The following is an 18,538-nucleotide window of genomic DNA, read 5'->3' as shown; positions in this document are numbered from 1 at the left end:
AGTCAAGACGGAAAGAAATAAGTTCAGTGGGGCAGGAACAGGCTGAAATGTTGGGTCTACCAGGACAGTCCTGTTTGTGGATTTTAGGAAGGAGGTAGAAGCGGGCTGTCCAGGATTGCAGATCTATGAGGTTGGAAGCTGTAGAAGGAAGATCTCTGGATGAGATGAGGTCAGTGAGAGACCTGTGGTGGGGTCATGGTCCAGGGGGAGGTGGAACGAAGTGTATGAGAGTGGGCGCTGAGGCTCTGCATGGTAGAGGTCGGTATGCCAGACAACGACAGCTCTACCCTTGCCATATCAACACACCACACCGAAACTCCATTCCCCCCCTCCCCCCCACAGCCCCGCTCTCATGCCCACATTTCTGTCCTGGGATTGCTGCAGTTTTCCAGTGAACATCAACACAAGCTCGAGGAACAGCATCTCATTTACCGATTAGGCAACTACAGCCTACTGGACTGAACACTGAGTTCAGTAAGTTGTGAGCATGACTGCGCAACACCTCCCCCCCCCACTTTTTTTAGTTCAACTTTGTATTTTTTATTTGTATTTCATTTTAGTTTGGTTTGTTTCAACATTGCACTTTTTTGCCGTGTGCTTGCCCACTGTTTTGATTATTTTTTTCATCTTTTGTTCTACTCCCACTTTATTTGCTTAAAACCTATTATAATTCTAACCTTTGTCAGTTCTGATGGAAGGTTACTGGCCTGAAAGGTTAACTTTGCTTCTATCTACACAGATGCCGCCAGATCTGATGAGCATTTCCAGCACGTTTTTGGTTTTATTTCAGATTTCCAGAATCTGTAGTATCTTGCTTTGAATATAGGAGATTTGTAAACCCTGTTTCACTGAAATATTGTTCTTTAATTTACATTTTGGGAAGACTGAAGCCAGTGTGGTTGGTCTCCATCACAAACTCCAACCGGTATCTCTGAAACATTTACTCCTTCGTGGCCAGTGTCTGAGACTGTTTACAGCCTCTGTGTTCTATTTCAACCTGTGCTGACTTTCCACTTCATATTCTTTCCATCACCAGCCTTGTCTACTGCTACCTCTGTAATATCACCCATCTCCACCTCTGCCTCAGCCCATCTGCTGCATAAACCCTCATCCGTGTCTTTGTTAAATCCACACTTGACCATTCCAATTCTTTCAAGGTCACCCTCCCAGTTATTAACCTCCACAAACCATCGCCCATTCAGACCTCTGCTGCCTTTAACCTAACTCACACCAAATCCCGATCACCCATCACCCATGTGCTCATTGATCTATATTGGCTCCCGGTCTGGCCGCACTTTAATTTTAATATTCTCATTCTTGAGTTTGAATCCCTCCATGGCTTCACCCGCCAATTAGTCCCATTCCCTTTCCATTCCCATATTCCTGCAAATCTTATGCCTTCATTTTTTTAAATTCTCATTTTCAAGTGAATCTCTTTCCCTCTGTATCTGTCCTTAGCCATGATACTCGACTCTGCTGCATCACTGGTGCTGACGGTACAGAAGCTGGGATCCATGGAATTATGTGAAACGCACAGCTCGCCCCTTCTAGTGTGGCTGGTTCAATGCCCCACGCTGGGCAGGGCCCGAGTGAAGTCAACACAAGGCCCAGGCTGGGCAGGGCTCCAGTGTGGTCAGCACAGTGTCCCACACTGGACAGGGCTCTAGTGTGGTCACCACAGTGTCCCACGCTGGGCAGGGCTCTAGTGTGGTCAGCATAGTGTCCCACACTGGACAGGGCTCCAGTGTGGTCACCACAGTGTCCCACGCTGGGCAGGGCTCTAGTGTGGTCCGCATAGTGTCCCACGCTGGGCAGGGCTCTAGTGTGGTCAGCACAGTGCCCCATGCTGGACATGGCTCTAGTGTGGTCACCACAGTGTCCCACGCTGGGCAGGGCTCTCGTGTGGTCAGCATAGTGTCCCACGCTGGGCAGGGCTCTAGTGTGGTCAGCACAGTGCCCCATGCTGGGCAGGGCTCTAGTGTGGTCAGCACAGTGCCCCACGCTGGGCAGGGCTCCAGTGTGGTCAGCACAGTGCCTCACGCTGGGCAGGGCTCTAGTGTGTTCAGCACAGTGCCAAATGCTGGGCAGGGCTCCAGTGTGGTCAGCACCGCGCCCCGTGCTGGGCAGGGCTCTAGTGTGGTCAGCACAGTGCCCCATGCTGGGCAGGGCTCTAGTGTGATCAGCACAGTGCCCCACGCTGAGCAGCGCAGTCGTGTGGTCATACAGTGTCCCATTCCGGGCAGGTCCTCAGTGTGGTCATCGCAGTGCCCCATGCTGGACAGGTCTCGAGACCATTCATATCAGGTAGGTTCTGTTCGTATGGCAAGAGTTCGACTATGGATTTATTCAGCCATTCCGACAGCTTTAACACAAGTCTTGAAACTTGGTCTGTGCATGTCCACTGACCACTTGCGTTAGTCACTGTCGGCTAAACATACATTCAGCAGCACGAGGAATCCCCTTTAGTGTTATTTAAAAGAACCAGGCATCCAACCTACAGGTGAAGGCTTTTGACTTTCTTCTGCTATTGTAAATTTAGTGTTGGTGCTGTGGATAGATTTCTGGAGGTTTTCTTATGAGCTGCTTCAGGGACTACAGAAGATTCGGCGACCCAAGTATGGGCGAGGTATGGGGGACAGTATTTTCAGTGTCTTTGGGTCTGTAACATGACCAACAAATGGACCAGAGGCTGCAGAGAGGGGAGGTTCTGTAAAGAGGCAAGAGGAGGGGGCTCTTCCCTACCCACCCCTGGTTTTCCAAGAGCAAAAAGAGAGTAGTCCTCATACCGAACCCTGGGGAACACCACTGTATACTCCCATCGAGTCTGAACAAAAAACTTTCCCCACATCCCTCTGTTTTCTATTCCTTAGCCAATGTTATATCCACACTGTTATATCCACAATGTTATATCCACTCTTTAATCCATAGGGTTCAGTTTTCCTAACCTGTCCATTGAATGTCATTTGATCAAACACCTTTTGAAAGTCCATATATATAACTTCAATCACACCACCCTCATCAACCCTCGCCATTGTTTTATCAAAGAACTCCATCAAGTTTACCTCACCACCACTTCTCTCCACTCCTCCACTTTTGTCAAATTATCAGACTGCTTATCTGACATTCAGTACGGGATGAGCCGAAATTTCCTCCAATTAAATATTGGGAAGACTGAAGCATTGATTTCACTCCCCACTCCAGCTCTGTTCACTTGCTATTCATTCCATCCCCCTCCCCGGTAACAGTGTGAGAATCAGACAGTCTGCTTACAACCTTGATGTCACCTTTGACCACAGAATGAGCTTACAACCGCATTTTCAGCATATCATTACAACAGCCAATCTCCACCTCAGCAACAGCGCCCGACTTGACATCTGTTGCAGCCCATCTGCTGCTGAAACTTCATTAGTGCCTTCGTCACCTCTAGATGTGACTATTCCAATTCACTCCTGGCTGATCGCCCACATTCTACTTTCTGTAAACATGAGGTCATCCAGAACTCTGCTGCCCATGTCACAGCTCATACCAAGTCCTGTTCATCTATCACTGACCGACTTCGGCTCCCTGTCAAGTAATGCCTTAATTTTCAAACTTTCATCCTTGTTTTCAGATCCATCCACAGCCTCGCCTCTCCCTATCCCTGTAATCGCCTCCAGCTCCACAACCCACTGAGATATTTGTGCTTGTCTAATTCTGCTCTATTTTGCATCCGGGATTTTAATCACTGCACCACTGGCGGCCGTGCCTTCAGCTGCCGGGCCCCAAGCTTTGTAATATCCTCCCTACATCTCTCTGCCTCTCCATCTCACATCCCTCCTTTAAGTCACCCCTTAAAACCTACTTCTTTGACCAAGCTGTTGGTCATCTGAGATCATATCTCTTGTTGTGTCTCAGTGTCCTGTGAATCACTTTGGGATGTTTTACAACGTTAAAGGCGCTAGAAAAGTGTAAGTAGTTGTTGTTGAAGTTTGCCAGCCATAATTTGTCATTAGCATAACTGTGTTGCTAGCCACTGTCTTTCCAAGCAACAAATATGTTTCCCCTTAGTTGGCACCTCTAGAAATATCCCCAGTAGTGACACTAGTCTCATTGGTCAGTAATTACAGGCTTTGCCGCATCTGACCTTTTTGTCTGACTGTAACATTTGCAACCCTATAGTCCTTTGTCACCTCTCCCATATCTAAGGAGGATTGGAAGATTCTGGCCAATTCCTCTGCTATGTATACCATTGCTTCCCTCAGTAGCCCTCATACATTCCATTCAGACCGGGTCATATTCCAATTTATTGTGGTACAAAAAGTGTTGGTTTGAATGGGGTGAACCGAACCTGTTTGTTCAGTGATTGTAATTAATGTCAGTCTTCATGGACACTAATTGTATCTCTGGAGGCTTTCTATCTTCTATTAATTCAGCATTCTTTTCAATTTGTTCTGCATGTTGGCAGCGGGATTATCACCCCCAGCATGAACAGTGACCAGCGGCTGCAAAGAGAGGGAGTGGATAGATCAGAATCACAATCTGAGCGCAATTGATTGAAATGTTGCAACAATGGGTCAGAACCTGAGAAAAATAGTCTGGAATGTTAAAACAATGGACAGGAGTTTCTCCTCGGATCTTCATTATCTTTCTACATATTATGATTGGCTATCATTAACAACTCGGATCTGCATTACACTCTAGATTGCGAGCAACCTTTACTATCCCATCCTCGCCATTATTGGTGTCCCTGATAAGTCTCTCTAGACCGCTATTGATTCTATAAACCATGTTTAACTGCATTGCTGTTCCTGTTATTTACTCTGCCATCCTTGCTGCTGCTGTAATCCCTGGTGAAGCTCTATCTCCAGCTATTAGCTCTATAAACCATTGTTAACTATATTACAGTTCCTGTAATTTGCTGTCTCATCTTTGCTGCTGCGACTGTCTCTATTTCCAGCTAGGAGATCTGTAAACCCTGTTTCTCTGTAATACTGTTATGCTATGTAATTTTTGGGAATAGTGAAGCCAGTGTCATTAGTCTCCATCACAAACTCCACCCCGGATTTGTGAAACATATACCCCTACCTGGCCAATGTCTGAGGCTGAATCAGACTGCTGACAACATCTGTGTTCCATTTAAACCTGAGCTGAAATCATCTCCATATTTTCTCCATAACTGCCCACTACCACCTCTGTAGTATTGCCTATTTCCACTCTGCCTCCGCCCATCTGCAACATAAGCCCTCATCTGTGCCTTTGTTGAACCACTCTTGACTATTCCAATTCTATCCTGGTCATCCTCCCAGTTATAAACCTCTATAAACCACAGCCCATCCAGAACTCGGCTGCCTTTATCCTACCTCACAACAAAACCCGATCACCCATCACCCTGTGCTCACTGATCTACATTGGCTCCCGGTGTGGCAGCACCTTGATTTTAATATTCTAATTCTTGTGTTTGAATCCCTCCATGACTTCACCCTCTAATTAGTCCTATTTACCTTTCAATTTAAATATTCCTGAAAATCTTTTGCTTTCAATATGTTTGTCAATTCTCTTTCTGAAGTGAATATCTTTCCCTCTGACCTGAGCCATAATTTTCTACTCTGTAGCACCACTGGCGCAGATGGTATGGAAGCAAGGATCCATAAAATGATGAAAAACACAAAGCCAGCCACTACTAGTGTGATCTGCACAGTGACACATGCTGGGCAGAGGTCCAGCCTTGCTACACTGGACATGTGTTGCCAGTGTGATCTCCATGGCCAGCCACATCTAGTGTGGTCTGCACAGTGTCCCATGCTGGGCAGGGCGATCGTCCAGTCGTACCATGTGTGCGTTGCTCACATGAGGAGGGGCTTGAATGTACAATTCAGACAATTTCGATACACGTCTTTGAAACTTGGACTGTGCGTGTCCACTGGCTGCCTGTGTTAGTCACTCTCAGCTGAACGTTCGCTTAACTGCACGAGGAGCCCCCTCTAGTGTTATTGAAAAGGACCAGTCATCCAAATTACAGGTGAGTGACTTTCGTCCTGCTCCTGCTTTTGTAAACTTAGTGGAGGTGCTGTGGATGGTTTTCTGGTTGGTTGTGTTGTGAGCTGATGCAGATATTCAGGGAGGACAGAGGATTTGATACTCCAACTCTGGACCAGTTATGGGGACTGTAGTTTCTGTGTCTCTGGGTCTGTAATATGACCAACAAATGGAGCAGAGGCTGCAGAGAGCAGATGCTCTGTAAAGAGGGAGGAGGATTTTCCAAGAGCTTTTTTCCTACCCACACCTAACCCAAGAGCAGAGTGTGAGGCAATTCTGATTCAATGAGGAGGTGGTCAGAGAGCTGTATCACCTACTGAACACGACCTGTAACCTCACACCAGGGTGAGGACGGAGCTGTCAGTGGCCATTAACGTCCCAGTTTCATTGAACTTCGCTGCATGCACAACTTTCCCTGTTCTCTAAATTCTGACTGCAGGACCACATTCCTCTTTCTGCCTATGTCGTTTGTGCCGATGTGGACTACGACTTCTGGCTGTTCACCATCATCCTTCAGGATGTTCTGCAGCTGCTCAGTAATATGCTTGACCCGAACACCAGGGTGGCAAGATACCAAACTGGATACATACCTGCGGCCACAGAAACGCCAGCCTGTTCCCCAACTATCGAATCCCCTATCACTATCAGCATTCCAGTCTTCCCTGTACCCCCCAGTGCAGCTGGGACAGCCCTGGTCCCAGGGCCATGTCTCTGACTGCAGTCCCCAGATGAACCATCACTTTCCTCAGTATGGAATACTGGTTGGAGAGTGAAATGCAGTCAGGGGTCTCCTTTGCTACCTGTTTGATTCTTCTTAACAGTCTAGTGATCACCCATTCCCTCTATCCCTGCATCCTCTTAAGCTATGGGATGACCATATCTATAAACGTGCTATCCACAAATCACTCAACCTCATGTATACACCGCTGTGACATCTATGATCCCACCATCTGCAGCTTGTACATCATTCCAGACAGCAGGAAGAGGGGGAGGTGGGAATTAAGAAGGGACATAAGGCACGGACATAGCATCATCCTGAAAGCGCTCAGTGATGCCAGATGCCAGGGGCTCAGTCACATGATGTGAAGAACCATCTCCTCCCTCAGGCTCAGGGGATAAAGGTATGCCAGGCCTCTACCAGTACATCGCCGCTCCTTATCTGGTCCTGGAAGAGAGAAGGCCGAATGTCAGTGATTCTGTTGCACTGTGTTTGGGTGAAGTGACTATCATAGCTGTATAGCTGAAGGTATGTGGAGGCAGTGGGAGGTGGTTATGAGGCTGGTATCAGTGGAAGGTGTGTGAAGATCAGGTGGAATATGTGAATGTTAGGTGTGAGTCCTGACTGTTAGCGGCTGCTGATGGGTGAGTGATGGGGATATGGTACAATGAGCATTGCGAGGTTGGTGGTGTTGACGGTAGGAAATGCCATGTGGAGATGAATTCACTGACATTGACCACCCGTGTGAGATCATTAAGCTTCTTCTGGCTCTGCTTCAAGGTCGCTGGGGCCTGATCTTTTGCATTGACATCCATGGCCACCTGCTCCCATTCCTTTTGGTGGGCGTTCCTTGAGGATTTGCACCCCACTCCTGGAAACAAAGAACAAAGAACAGTACAATGCAGGAATAGGCAATTCGGCCCTCCAAGCCTACGCCGACCTTGATGCCTGCCGAAACTAACACCTTCTGCTCTTCCGGGGTCCACATCCCTATATTCCCTTCCTATTCATATATTTGTCAAGGTGTCTCTTAAACGTCGATATCGTATCTGCTTCCACCACCTCCCCTGGCAGCAATTTCCAGGCACTCACCACCCTCTGTGTAAAATACGTGCCTTGCACATCCCCTCTAAATGTTGCCCCTCGTACCTTAAACCTATTTCCCCTCGTAACTGACTCTTCCACCCTAGGAAAAAGCTTCTGACTATCCCCTCTGTCCATGCTGCTCGTAACTTTGTAAACCTCTATCATGTCGCCCCTCCACCTCCGTCGTTCCAGTGAAAACAATCCGAGTTTTTCCAACCTCTCCTCATAGCTAATGCCCTCCAGACCAGGCAACATGCTGGCAAACCTCCTCTGTACCCTCTCCAAAGCCTCTACGTCCTTCTTGTTGTGTGGCGACCAGAATTGCACGCAATATTCTAAGTGTGGCCTAACAACGTTTCTGTACAGCTGCAATATGACTTGCCAATTTTTATACTCTATGCCCCGACCGATGAGGGCAAGCATGCTGAATGCCTTCTTGACTACCTTATCCACCTGCGTTGCCACTTTCAGTGACCTGTGGACCTGTACGCCCAGATCTCTCTGCCTGTCAATACTCCGAAGGATTCTGCCATTTACTGTATCCCTCCCACCTGCATTAGACTTTCCAAAATGCATTACCTCGCATTTGTCCGGATTAAACTCCACCTGCCATTTCTCCGCCCAAGTCTCCAACCGATCTATATCCTGCTGTAGCCTCTGAAAATCCTCATCATTATCCGCAACTACACCAACCTTTGTGTCGTCCGCAAACTTACTAATCAGACCAGCTACATTTTCCTCCAAATCATTTATATATACTACAAACAGCAAAGGTCCCAGCACTGATCCCTGTGGAACACCACTCGTCACATCCCTAAATTCAGAAAAACACCCATCCACTGTCACCCTCTGTCTTCTGTGACCGAGCCAGTTCTGTATCGATGGCCTCTCTCCTTGTGTCATCGTCCATGAATAAGGTCTCCAGCATCACATCCGTGAACTGCAGAGCCCTTTCTCTGTCCTACTATTCCGTTTACCCTGTCTGCAATTGAAGCATGCACAGTCAGCAGCAGCAGCCTCCTGTGATTCAGCGCAGTTGCCCTTTAAGAGGGACAGGCTGCCTTTAAGAGCGGAATCCTGGCTAAAACACGAGCCAACGTCACATATAGTTAAGCCCCCGTTAAGTGTGCAGAAAGGCAGCAGCTCAGGTCATCCTGGGCGACACGTAGAATTCATAGAAATGAGGAGGCAGCAGGAAGTTTGTGTGTCACCTGCCTCAACAGGAACCTGCCTCAACCCCACTGCCCAAATAGCGATGCGAACCTGATTTCTCCGTTCTTTCTATATCCCTTTCCCTCTTTCATGCTCTCTCCTCTCCCCTCCAATTTCCCCAGACTCCTTTTTTTTACCTTTTCAAGTTTTTGTTAAATCGCCTTTTAAAACATATTAGTGAACCTGGTTCCACGCTGTTTTAAGGCAATGAATTTCAGATCCCAACAACTCGGTGTGTATGAAAATTCTCCTCATATCACCTCTGGTTCTTTCTCAATTATATTCAATCTGTGTCTTCTTCATATCAAACTTTCTGACACTGGAAACAGTTTCACATTAATTGCCCGATCAAAACCCTCTACGATTTTGAATTCCGTATTAAAACTCCCCTTAATCTTCACTGCTCTGAATAGAATAATCCCAGCTTTTCCAATCTTTCCACGTAACTGAATTTCCAGATCACTGGTACTATATGATTAAAATTCTGCTGTTCCATGTGTCATGTACTGGGATGTGCCATAGTGTTTAATATAGATTTAACATAGCTTCCCAGTTTTTTTTTCTGTGCCTCTATTTATAAAGCCCAGGATCTCATATGCTTTATTAATTGCTTTGTTAACGTGTCCTGTGATCTTCAATGATTTACACATAAACTCCCCAGGTCTCTCTGTTCTTGCCCTCCCTTTACAGTTGTAACATGTAGCTTGTGTTGTCTCTCCACATACATCCTTTTAAAATGTATTAACTCACACATCTGCTGTGACAATTCAAATTTGAGAAGATTGAAGCGATTGAGTTCAGTCCGCGCTCCAAACTTCATTCCCTGGCTACTGTCACCATCCCTCTCCCTGGCAAATGTGTGAGACTAAGCCAGACTGTTCGCACCTTGGTGTCATATTTGACCCCGAGATGACCTTCTGACCACAAATACGGACCTTCACTGAAACAGCCTATCGGCAGCTAGAAAATCATAGAACAATAATAGAAAATCATAGAATGTTTACAAGACAGAAAGAGGCCACTTGGTCCATTGTGTCTCTGCCGGCCAAATAACGAGCCCCCAAGTCGAATCCCACCTTCCAGCGTTTGGTCCGTAGCCTTGCAGATTCCGGCACTTGAGGTGCATCAAGGCACCTTTAAAATGAGTTCAGGATTTCAGACAGTGAGTTCCAGACCCCCACCACACTCTGGATGAATATTTTTCCTCATCCCCTCTCTAATCTTTCCACCAATCACTTTAAACCTATGCCCCCGTGTCATTGACCTCTCTGCGAACGTGAATAGATCATTCACCTCCACTCTATCCATGCCCCTCAAAAATTTGCACATTTCAATCAGATCTCCCCTCCGCCTCCTCTGTTTCAAGTAGAACAACCGCAGCCCATCCAATCTTTCCTCACAGCTGCATTTTCCAGTCCTGGCAACATTCTCATACATCTCCTCTGTACCCTCTCGAGTGCAAATACATCATTTCTGTAATGAGGTAACCAGATATGCACACAGTACTCAAGTTGTAGCCTAACTAATGATTTATACAGTTCTAGCATGACCTCCCTGGTCTTATATTATATAGCTCAGCTAATAAAGGAAAAATTTCACATGCGTTATTAACCACCTTTTCGATCTGTCCTGCTACCTTCAGGGATCTACAGACTCCAAAGTCCATCACGTCCTTTACACTGCTCAGTATTTTCCCATTAATCGTGTATACCTTTGCCTTGTTTGACTTTCCCAAATGCATCACCTCACACTTCTCCAAGTTGAATTCCATTTGCCACTTTTCTGCTCACCTGACCAGACCATCAACATCTTCCCGCAGCCGACAGCTATCCTCCTCGCTATCGACCACATGGCCAATTTTTGCATCGTGTCCAAATTTCTTGATCATGGTTCTTCAAGTGGTGAGGGCACTTTCTAAAAATGGTTTCCCAGTTGCGAACTTGGGAAGTCTCCCTCCTCCAAGGGCAATCTGTTGCCAAAGGAGAGTCCTGGCCAGGAATCAATGAACCTCTCAGGAAATCCCTCCCCCTGGGCTTTATGATCACCCCTCCAATCCCCTTCACCGGGGCCTTCCTGACTGACCCCAATGACCAAACATGCACGCTGATTAGAATCCAGGCACAGAGCCAGACAGGTATACAAACACATACAAACAAACACAGACACACAGATATACACACACACACACAACAGACCCCAGGCACTAAGTCAGACAGACATGCGAACATGGACACATGCACAGACAGTCAGACAAACACACACAGACACACAGATACACAGACACAGTTCACACCCACGGGCTAAGAGCCAGAGACTCACATGCAAGCGCATGCACATACACACAGATTGCTACCCAGCAATACATGCATGCATGTACACACACACATACGCACAAACACAGCGATCACACTCCAGACACTGAGCTAAACAAGCACACAGAGACACGCACACACACGCACACACATACACACAGATCACAATATAGTCTTCTTCTTTGGCCTCCTTGTCTCGAGAGACAATCGATACGTGCCTGGAGGTGGTCAGTGGTTTGTGAAACAGCGCCTGGAGTGGCTATAAAGGCCAATTCTAGAGTGACAGACTCTTCCACAGGTGCTGCAGATAGAATTAGTTGTCGGGGCTGTTACACAGTTGGCTCTCTCCTTGCACTTCTGTATTTTTGCCTGCCAACTGCGACGTCTCTTCGACTTGCCACGCTTCTGCCCCGCCTTTATGGTTGGCCACCAGCTATGGCGATTGCTGGCAACTGACTCCCACGACTTGTGATCAATGTCACAGGACTTCATGTTGCGTTTGCAGACGTCTTTAAAGCGGAGCCATGGACGGCCTCTGGGTCTGGTACCAGTGACAAGCTCGCTGTACAATGTTTCCTTGGGGATCCTGCCATCTTCCATGCAGTTCACATGGCCAAGCCATCTCAGGCGCCGCTGGCTTAGTAAGGTGTCTATGATGGGGATGTTGGCCGCCTCGAGGACTTCTGTGTTGGAGCTCCGGTCCTGCCACCTGATGCCAAATATTCTGCGGAGGCAGCGAAAATGGAATGAATTGAGACATTCGCTCTTGGTTGACGTACGTTGTCCAGGCCACACTGCCGTAGAGCAAGATACTGAGTAATACAGTAAATACAGTAAAACAGTGCAGTACTAAGCCATATACACAGAGGCACAAACACAGACACACAGTTACATAGATGTGCATACACACACGAAGATGAGACCTGGCCCTGAGTCACACTAGCGCACACACACACAAACACACATTTACAATCCCAGGCTCAGAGAGAGACACACACACATACACACAGAGACACACAAACACAGCTCACATCCAGGCTAAGAGCCAGGCGCACACACATGTAAACATGCGCACATACACACAGATTACTACCCAGCAATGCACACATGCATGTACCCACACACACGCACACACAAATCACAACCCAGGTGCTGAGGCACACACACACACACGCACACACACACACTCACACACACACACAAAGATTCCAAAACAGGTACTGAGGAACACAAATACTCACACACGCATGAGATCACAGCATAGATAAATGATAGGCCAGTGAGTCAAACATCAGTGGTTGGGAAAATAGCAGAAAATATTCTGAGGGACAGGATTAATCTCCAATTGGAGAGGCAGGGTTTAATCAGGGATAGACAGCATGGTTTTATTAAGGGGAGATCGTGTCTAACTAACTTGACTGAATTCTTCGAGGAGGTGACTAGATGTGTAGATGAGGGTAATGCAGTGGATGTAGTATACTTGGATTTCAGTAGGGATTTTGATAAGGTCCCGCCTGGGAGATTGGTTAAGCAGGAAAGAGACCATGGGATCCAGAGCAATTTGGCAAATTGGATCCAAAATTGGCTGAGTGGCAGGAGGCAGAGGGTAATAGTTGAGGGCTGTTTTTGTGAGTGGAAGCTTGTGACTAGTGGTATACCGCAGGGATCGGTGCTGGGACCCTTCTTGTTTGTAATATACATTAGATCATAATAAGATCATAACAACTAGGAGCAGGAGTAGGCCGTCCGTCCCCTCGAGCCTGCTCCGCCATTCAATAAGATTATGGCTGATCTTTTCGTGGACTCAGATCCATTTACCATCTCTCTCATCGTCTCCCTTAATTCCTTTATTGTTCAAAAAGATATCTACCTTAGCTTTAAAAACGTTTACCGAAGTAGCGTCAACTACTTCACTGGGAAAGGAATTCCATAGATTAACAACCCTCTGGGTGAAGAAGTTCCTTCTGAATTCAGTCCTAAATCTGCTCCCTCTCATCTTGAGGCTATGCCCTCTTCTCCTAGCTTCACCTGCCAGTGTAAACATCCTCTCTACTTGTATCTTCTCTATTACCTTCATAATATTATATTTTTCTATAAGATCTCCCCTCATTCTTCTAAATTCCAATGAATATAATCCCAATCAACTCAGTCTCTCCTCATAAGGCAACCCCCTCAACTCCGGAATCAACCTCGTGAGCCTCCTCTGCACTCCCTCCAGTGCCAGTGAATCCTTCCTCAAGTAAGGATACCAAAACTGCACACAGTACTCCAGGTGCGGCCTCACCAGTACCTTATAGAGCTGCAACATAACCTCTCTGCTTTTAAACCCAATCTCTTTAGCAATGAAGGACACAATTCCATTTGCCTTCCTAATTACTTGCTGTACGTGCAGACCAACCTTCTGCGATTCATGCACAAGGACACCCAGGTCCCTCTGCATAGCAGCATGCTGCAACTTTTTGCCATTCAAGTAATAATCCTTTTTACCGTTACTCCTACCGAAATGAATGACTTCACATTTATCAACATTGTATTCCATCTGCCAGACCTTTGCCCACTCACTCAATGTATCGATGTTCCTCTGCAAAGTTTCACAGTCATCTGCACACTTTGCTCTGCCACTCATCTTCGTGTCATCTGCAAACTCTGACACCCTATACGTGGTCCCCAACTCCAAATCATCTATATAAATTGTAAATCATTGTGGTCCCAACACCGATCCCTGAGGCACACCACTAGTGACTGATTGCCAGCCAGAATAGCACTCATTTATCCCCACTCTCTGCTTCCTGTTAGTCAACCAATCCTCTATCCATGCTAATACTTTAATCCTGACGCCATGCATCCTTATCTTATGCAGCAGCCTCTTGTGTGGCACCTTGTCGAAGGCCTTTTGGAACTCTAGGTACACCACATCCACTGGGTCCCCACTGTCCACCTTGCTCGTAATGTCTTTATAGAATTCCAAAAGATTTGTCAAGCATGACCTGCCCTTCATAAACCCATGCTGTGGCTGCCTAACGGGACAATTTATATCGAGATGCCCTGCCACTTCTTCCTTGATAATAGACTCAAGCATCTTCCTCACTACAGAGGTTAAGCTGACCGGTCTATAATTCCCCATCTTTTGTCTACCTCCCTTTTTAAACAGTGGCGTCACATCTGCTGTTTTCCAATCTGCTGGGACTACCCCAGAGTCCAGCGCATTTTGGAAAATTACCGCCAGTGCACCTGATATTTCTGCCCCATCTCTTTTAGTACCCTGCGATGCATTCCATCAGGGCCAGGAGTCTTATCAATCCTTAGCTCCATTAGTTTGCCCAACACTACCGCTTCCATAATAATGATTGTTTCCAGGTCCTCACCTACGTTCCTCTCTTTGTCAATTACTGGCATGTTATTAATGTTCTCCACTGTGAAGACCGATACAGAATACCTGTTCAATGCCTCGGCCATTTCATCATATCCCATAACTAAATTCCGCTTCTCATCCTCTGAAGGACCAATGTTTATTTTAGCCACTCTTTTTCGTTTTATATATTTATAGAGACTTTTGCTATCTGTCTTTATATTCTGTGCTCGTTTTTTCTCATGTTCTATCTTACGTTTCTTTATAGCTCTTTTTGTAGCTTTCTGTTGACCTTTAAAGTTTTCACAATCTTCTAGTTTCATGCTGCTTTTGGCCACTTTGTATGCCTTCTCTTTCAATTTGATAGCCTCCCTTATTTCCTTCGACACCCATGGCAGATTAACCCTTTTCTTCCAGTCCTTCCTTTTCACTAGAATATACTTTTGCTGAGCACTTTGAAAAATTGCTTTGAAAGTCCTCCACTGCTCGTCAACTGTTCCACCATAAAATCTTTGTTTCCAGTCTACTTTAGCCAAGTCCTCCCTCATTCTATTGTAGTCCCCCTTGTTCAAGCACAGGACCCTGGTATTGGATTTTATCTTCACACTCTCCATCTGTATTCTAAATTCAACCATACTGTGATCACTCCTTCCAAGAGGAACCCTAACTATGAGGTCATTAATTATTTCTGTCTCATTACACAGGACTAGATCTAGGATAGCTTGCTCCCTCGTCGGTTCCATTACATAGTGTTTAAGAAAACTATCAAGAATACACTCAACGAACTCCTCCTCAAGGCTACTCTGACTGAGCTGGTTCGACCAATCTGCATGTAGATTAAAATCCCACATGATAATTGCCGTACCATTTTTACAGGCATTAGTTATTTCTTTGTTTATTGCCCGCCCCAATGTGATGTTATTATTTGGTGGCCTATATACTACGCCTATCAATGACTTTTGCTTCTTAGAGTTTCTAATTTCCACCCAAATGGATTCAACCTCATTCTCCATAGAACCTATATCATCTCTCAGCACCGCCCTGATGTCGTCCTTGAATATCAGAGCTACACCACCTCCCTTACCTCCCTGTCTGTCCTTCCGAATAGTCTGGTACCCCTGGATATTTAACTCCCAGTCGTGACCAACCTGTAACCATGTCTCCGTAATGGTTACCAAATCATATTCATTCGCGATGATTTGTGCCGTTAACTCATCAACCTTGTTATGAACGCTATGAGCATTCAGGTAAAGTGCCTTTATGCTGGCTTTCTTACCCTCGTGATTTCCAACATCTCTAATAATAACTCCTGAGTTATCCTTCCTTTCTGCTTCTTTCATAGTCTGCCTTGAACTTAAACCCTCCTGCACACATGTAAACCTGCTGCTTACCTTTTTATTTACCATCATACTCCCTGTCGTTTTCCCTTTCCCTTCCCCCCGAGTCACTCGTTTAAAGTCCTAGAGACCACCCTATTTATCCGTTTCGCTAGAACACTGGTTCCTGATAGGTTCAGGTGGAGACCGTCCCATCGGTACAGATACCCCCGGTTCCAAAACTGATGACAATGCCCCATGAGATGGGACCCCTCTTTCCCACACCACTCCCTTAGCCACGTGTTTGCTTCCATAATATTCTTATCCCTAAGCCAATTTGCACGTGGCTCGGGCAGTAATCCGCAGATTATGACCCTCGAGGACCTGTTCCTTAATTTCGTTACGAGTGCTTTATAATCCCCAAACAGGTCTTCCATCCTAGCCTTGCCTATGTTGTTAGTCCCAACGTGGACCACAACAACTGGGTCCTCCCCCTCCCGCTCCAATATCCTTTCAAGCCGGTCAGAGATGTCCTGCACCCAGGCAGGCAACACACCATGCGGGGTTCCCGATCCAGCTTGCAAAGGATACTATCTGTCCCCCTAATTATAGAATCCCCTATAACTACCACTTGTCTGTTTGCTCCCCCTCTTGAATGGCCTTCTGCACCATGATGCCATGGTCAGTTGGCTCATTCTCCCCGCTGCCCTTTTCCTCATCCACACAGGGAGCAAGTATCTCGTACCTGTTGGATAAGGTCAAATACTGAGACTCCTCCACTCCTGAACTCAGGATCCCCCTATTTGCTTCACTTGCAATCATACCCTGTTGTCCCTGATCACGAACTGTATTTGAATTACTTAATCTACCAGGTGTGACTGACTCTTGAAACAAAATGTCCAGGTAACTCTCCCCCGCCCGGATGTGCCGCAGTGTTTGAAGCTCAGATTCCTGATCATCAACTCTGAGCCGGAGTTCTTCCAGCAACCAACACTTGCTGCAGATGTGGGCCCTACCGTTCACAATGGGGACAGCCAGCTCCCACATCATACAAATACAGCACATAACCTGTCCAGCCATCTCTACTTAGTTAATTACTTTATTACTTTATATACTTTTATGAGTTAAATACTTTCTGATACTCCTCTGCTATGGTATTTTTCAAATAACCAATTAATAGATAAATCAAAAAAAAGAAAGTACATTTTTAACCAATCACACGATACAGAAGAAATAAAAAAGCTTACCTTATCAACATACCAGAGTCTTTTATTTTTGGTTAGAGGAGGAGTTCGGGTGGGAGACACGACACGTGTGGTGTCTCGGGTTCAGCCGCTGCCCAACTATATTCCCGTCAGCTCCCTGGTCCTCGCTGCCACCTCTCCCGCTGCTGCTGAAAAATGAAAAATGAAGGCCGCTGACGCTCGAGCAAAGTCCTTTAAGTGGGAAACTTACCTTCCCGTCAGCCCCCTGGTCCTAGTTTGAGGAGCTGCTTTAGTTTGAGGAGCTGCATTCGTCGAGGGGCTCCATTTACTTGAGGGGCTCCATTTGTTTGAGGGGCGTCATTTGTTTGAGACGCTGCCTTAGATTGAGGGACTGCCTCAGTTTGAGCTGCTGCCTCAGACTGAGGTGCTGCCTTACATTGAGGGACGGCCTTGGTTTGAGCAACTGCCTTACTTTGAGGGGTTGCATTAGTTTGTGGGGCTGCATAGGTTTGAGGGTCAGCCTTAGTTTGAGATGCTGCATAAATTTTAGGGGCTGCATTAGGTTGAGAGGCTGCCTTAGTTTGAGGGACTGTATAAGTTTGACTGGCTGCGTTACTTTGAGGAGCTGCATCAGTATGAGTGAAGTCATTAGTTTGACTGGAGTTATTTATTTGAGGGGCTGCATTAATTTGAGGGGCTACTTTTAATTGATGAGCTGTAGTAGATTAAGGGGCTGCATTAGTTTGAGGGGCTGCCTTAGTTTGAGGGGATACTTTAAATTGAGAAGCTGCATTAGATTGATGGTCGGCCTTAGTTTGAGGGGCTGCCTTTGTTTGAGGGGCTGCCTTACTATGTGGGGTTGCATTAGTTTGAGAGGCTGCATAAGTTTGAGGGTCAGCCTTCGCTTGAGGGGCTGCATTAGTTTGAGGGGCTGCCTTAGTTTGAGGGCCTGCCTTATTTTGAGGGGCTGCCTTATTTTGAGGGGCTGCCTTAGATTGAGGGGCTGCATAAGTTTGAGGGGCTGTATAAGATTGAGGGACTGCATAAGTTTGAGGGGCTGCATTAGTTTGAGGGGCTGCATTAGTTTGAGGGGCTGCTTTAGTTTGAGGGGCTGCCTTAGTTTGAGGGACTGCCTTAGTTTGAGGGGCTTCCTTAGTTTGAGGCCCTGTAGTTGTTGGAGGGGCTGCCTTAGTTTGAGGGGCTGCCTTAGTTGGAGGGGCTGCCTTAGTTTGCGGATCTGCATTATTTCAAGGGGTTGCATTAGTTTGAGGGGCTGCATTAATTTGAGTGAAGTCACTAGTTGGAATGATGTTATTTATTTGATG

The sequence above is a fragment of the Heterodontus francisci genome, unplaced genomic scaffold, assembly GCF_036365525.1.
Source record: "Heterodontus francisci isolate sHetFra1 unplaced genomic scaffold, sHetFra1.hap1 HAP1_SCAFFOLD_319, whole genome shotgun sequence".
In the NCBI taxonomy this organism is placed as follows: domain Eukaryota; kingdom Metazoa; phylum Chordata; class Chondrichthyes; order Heterodontiformes; family Heterodontidae; genus Heterodontus; species Heterodontus francisci.
The sequence above is the reverse complement of the archived record's forward strand: the minus strand, read 5'-3'. Positions refer to the sequence as shown.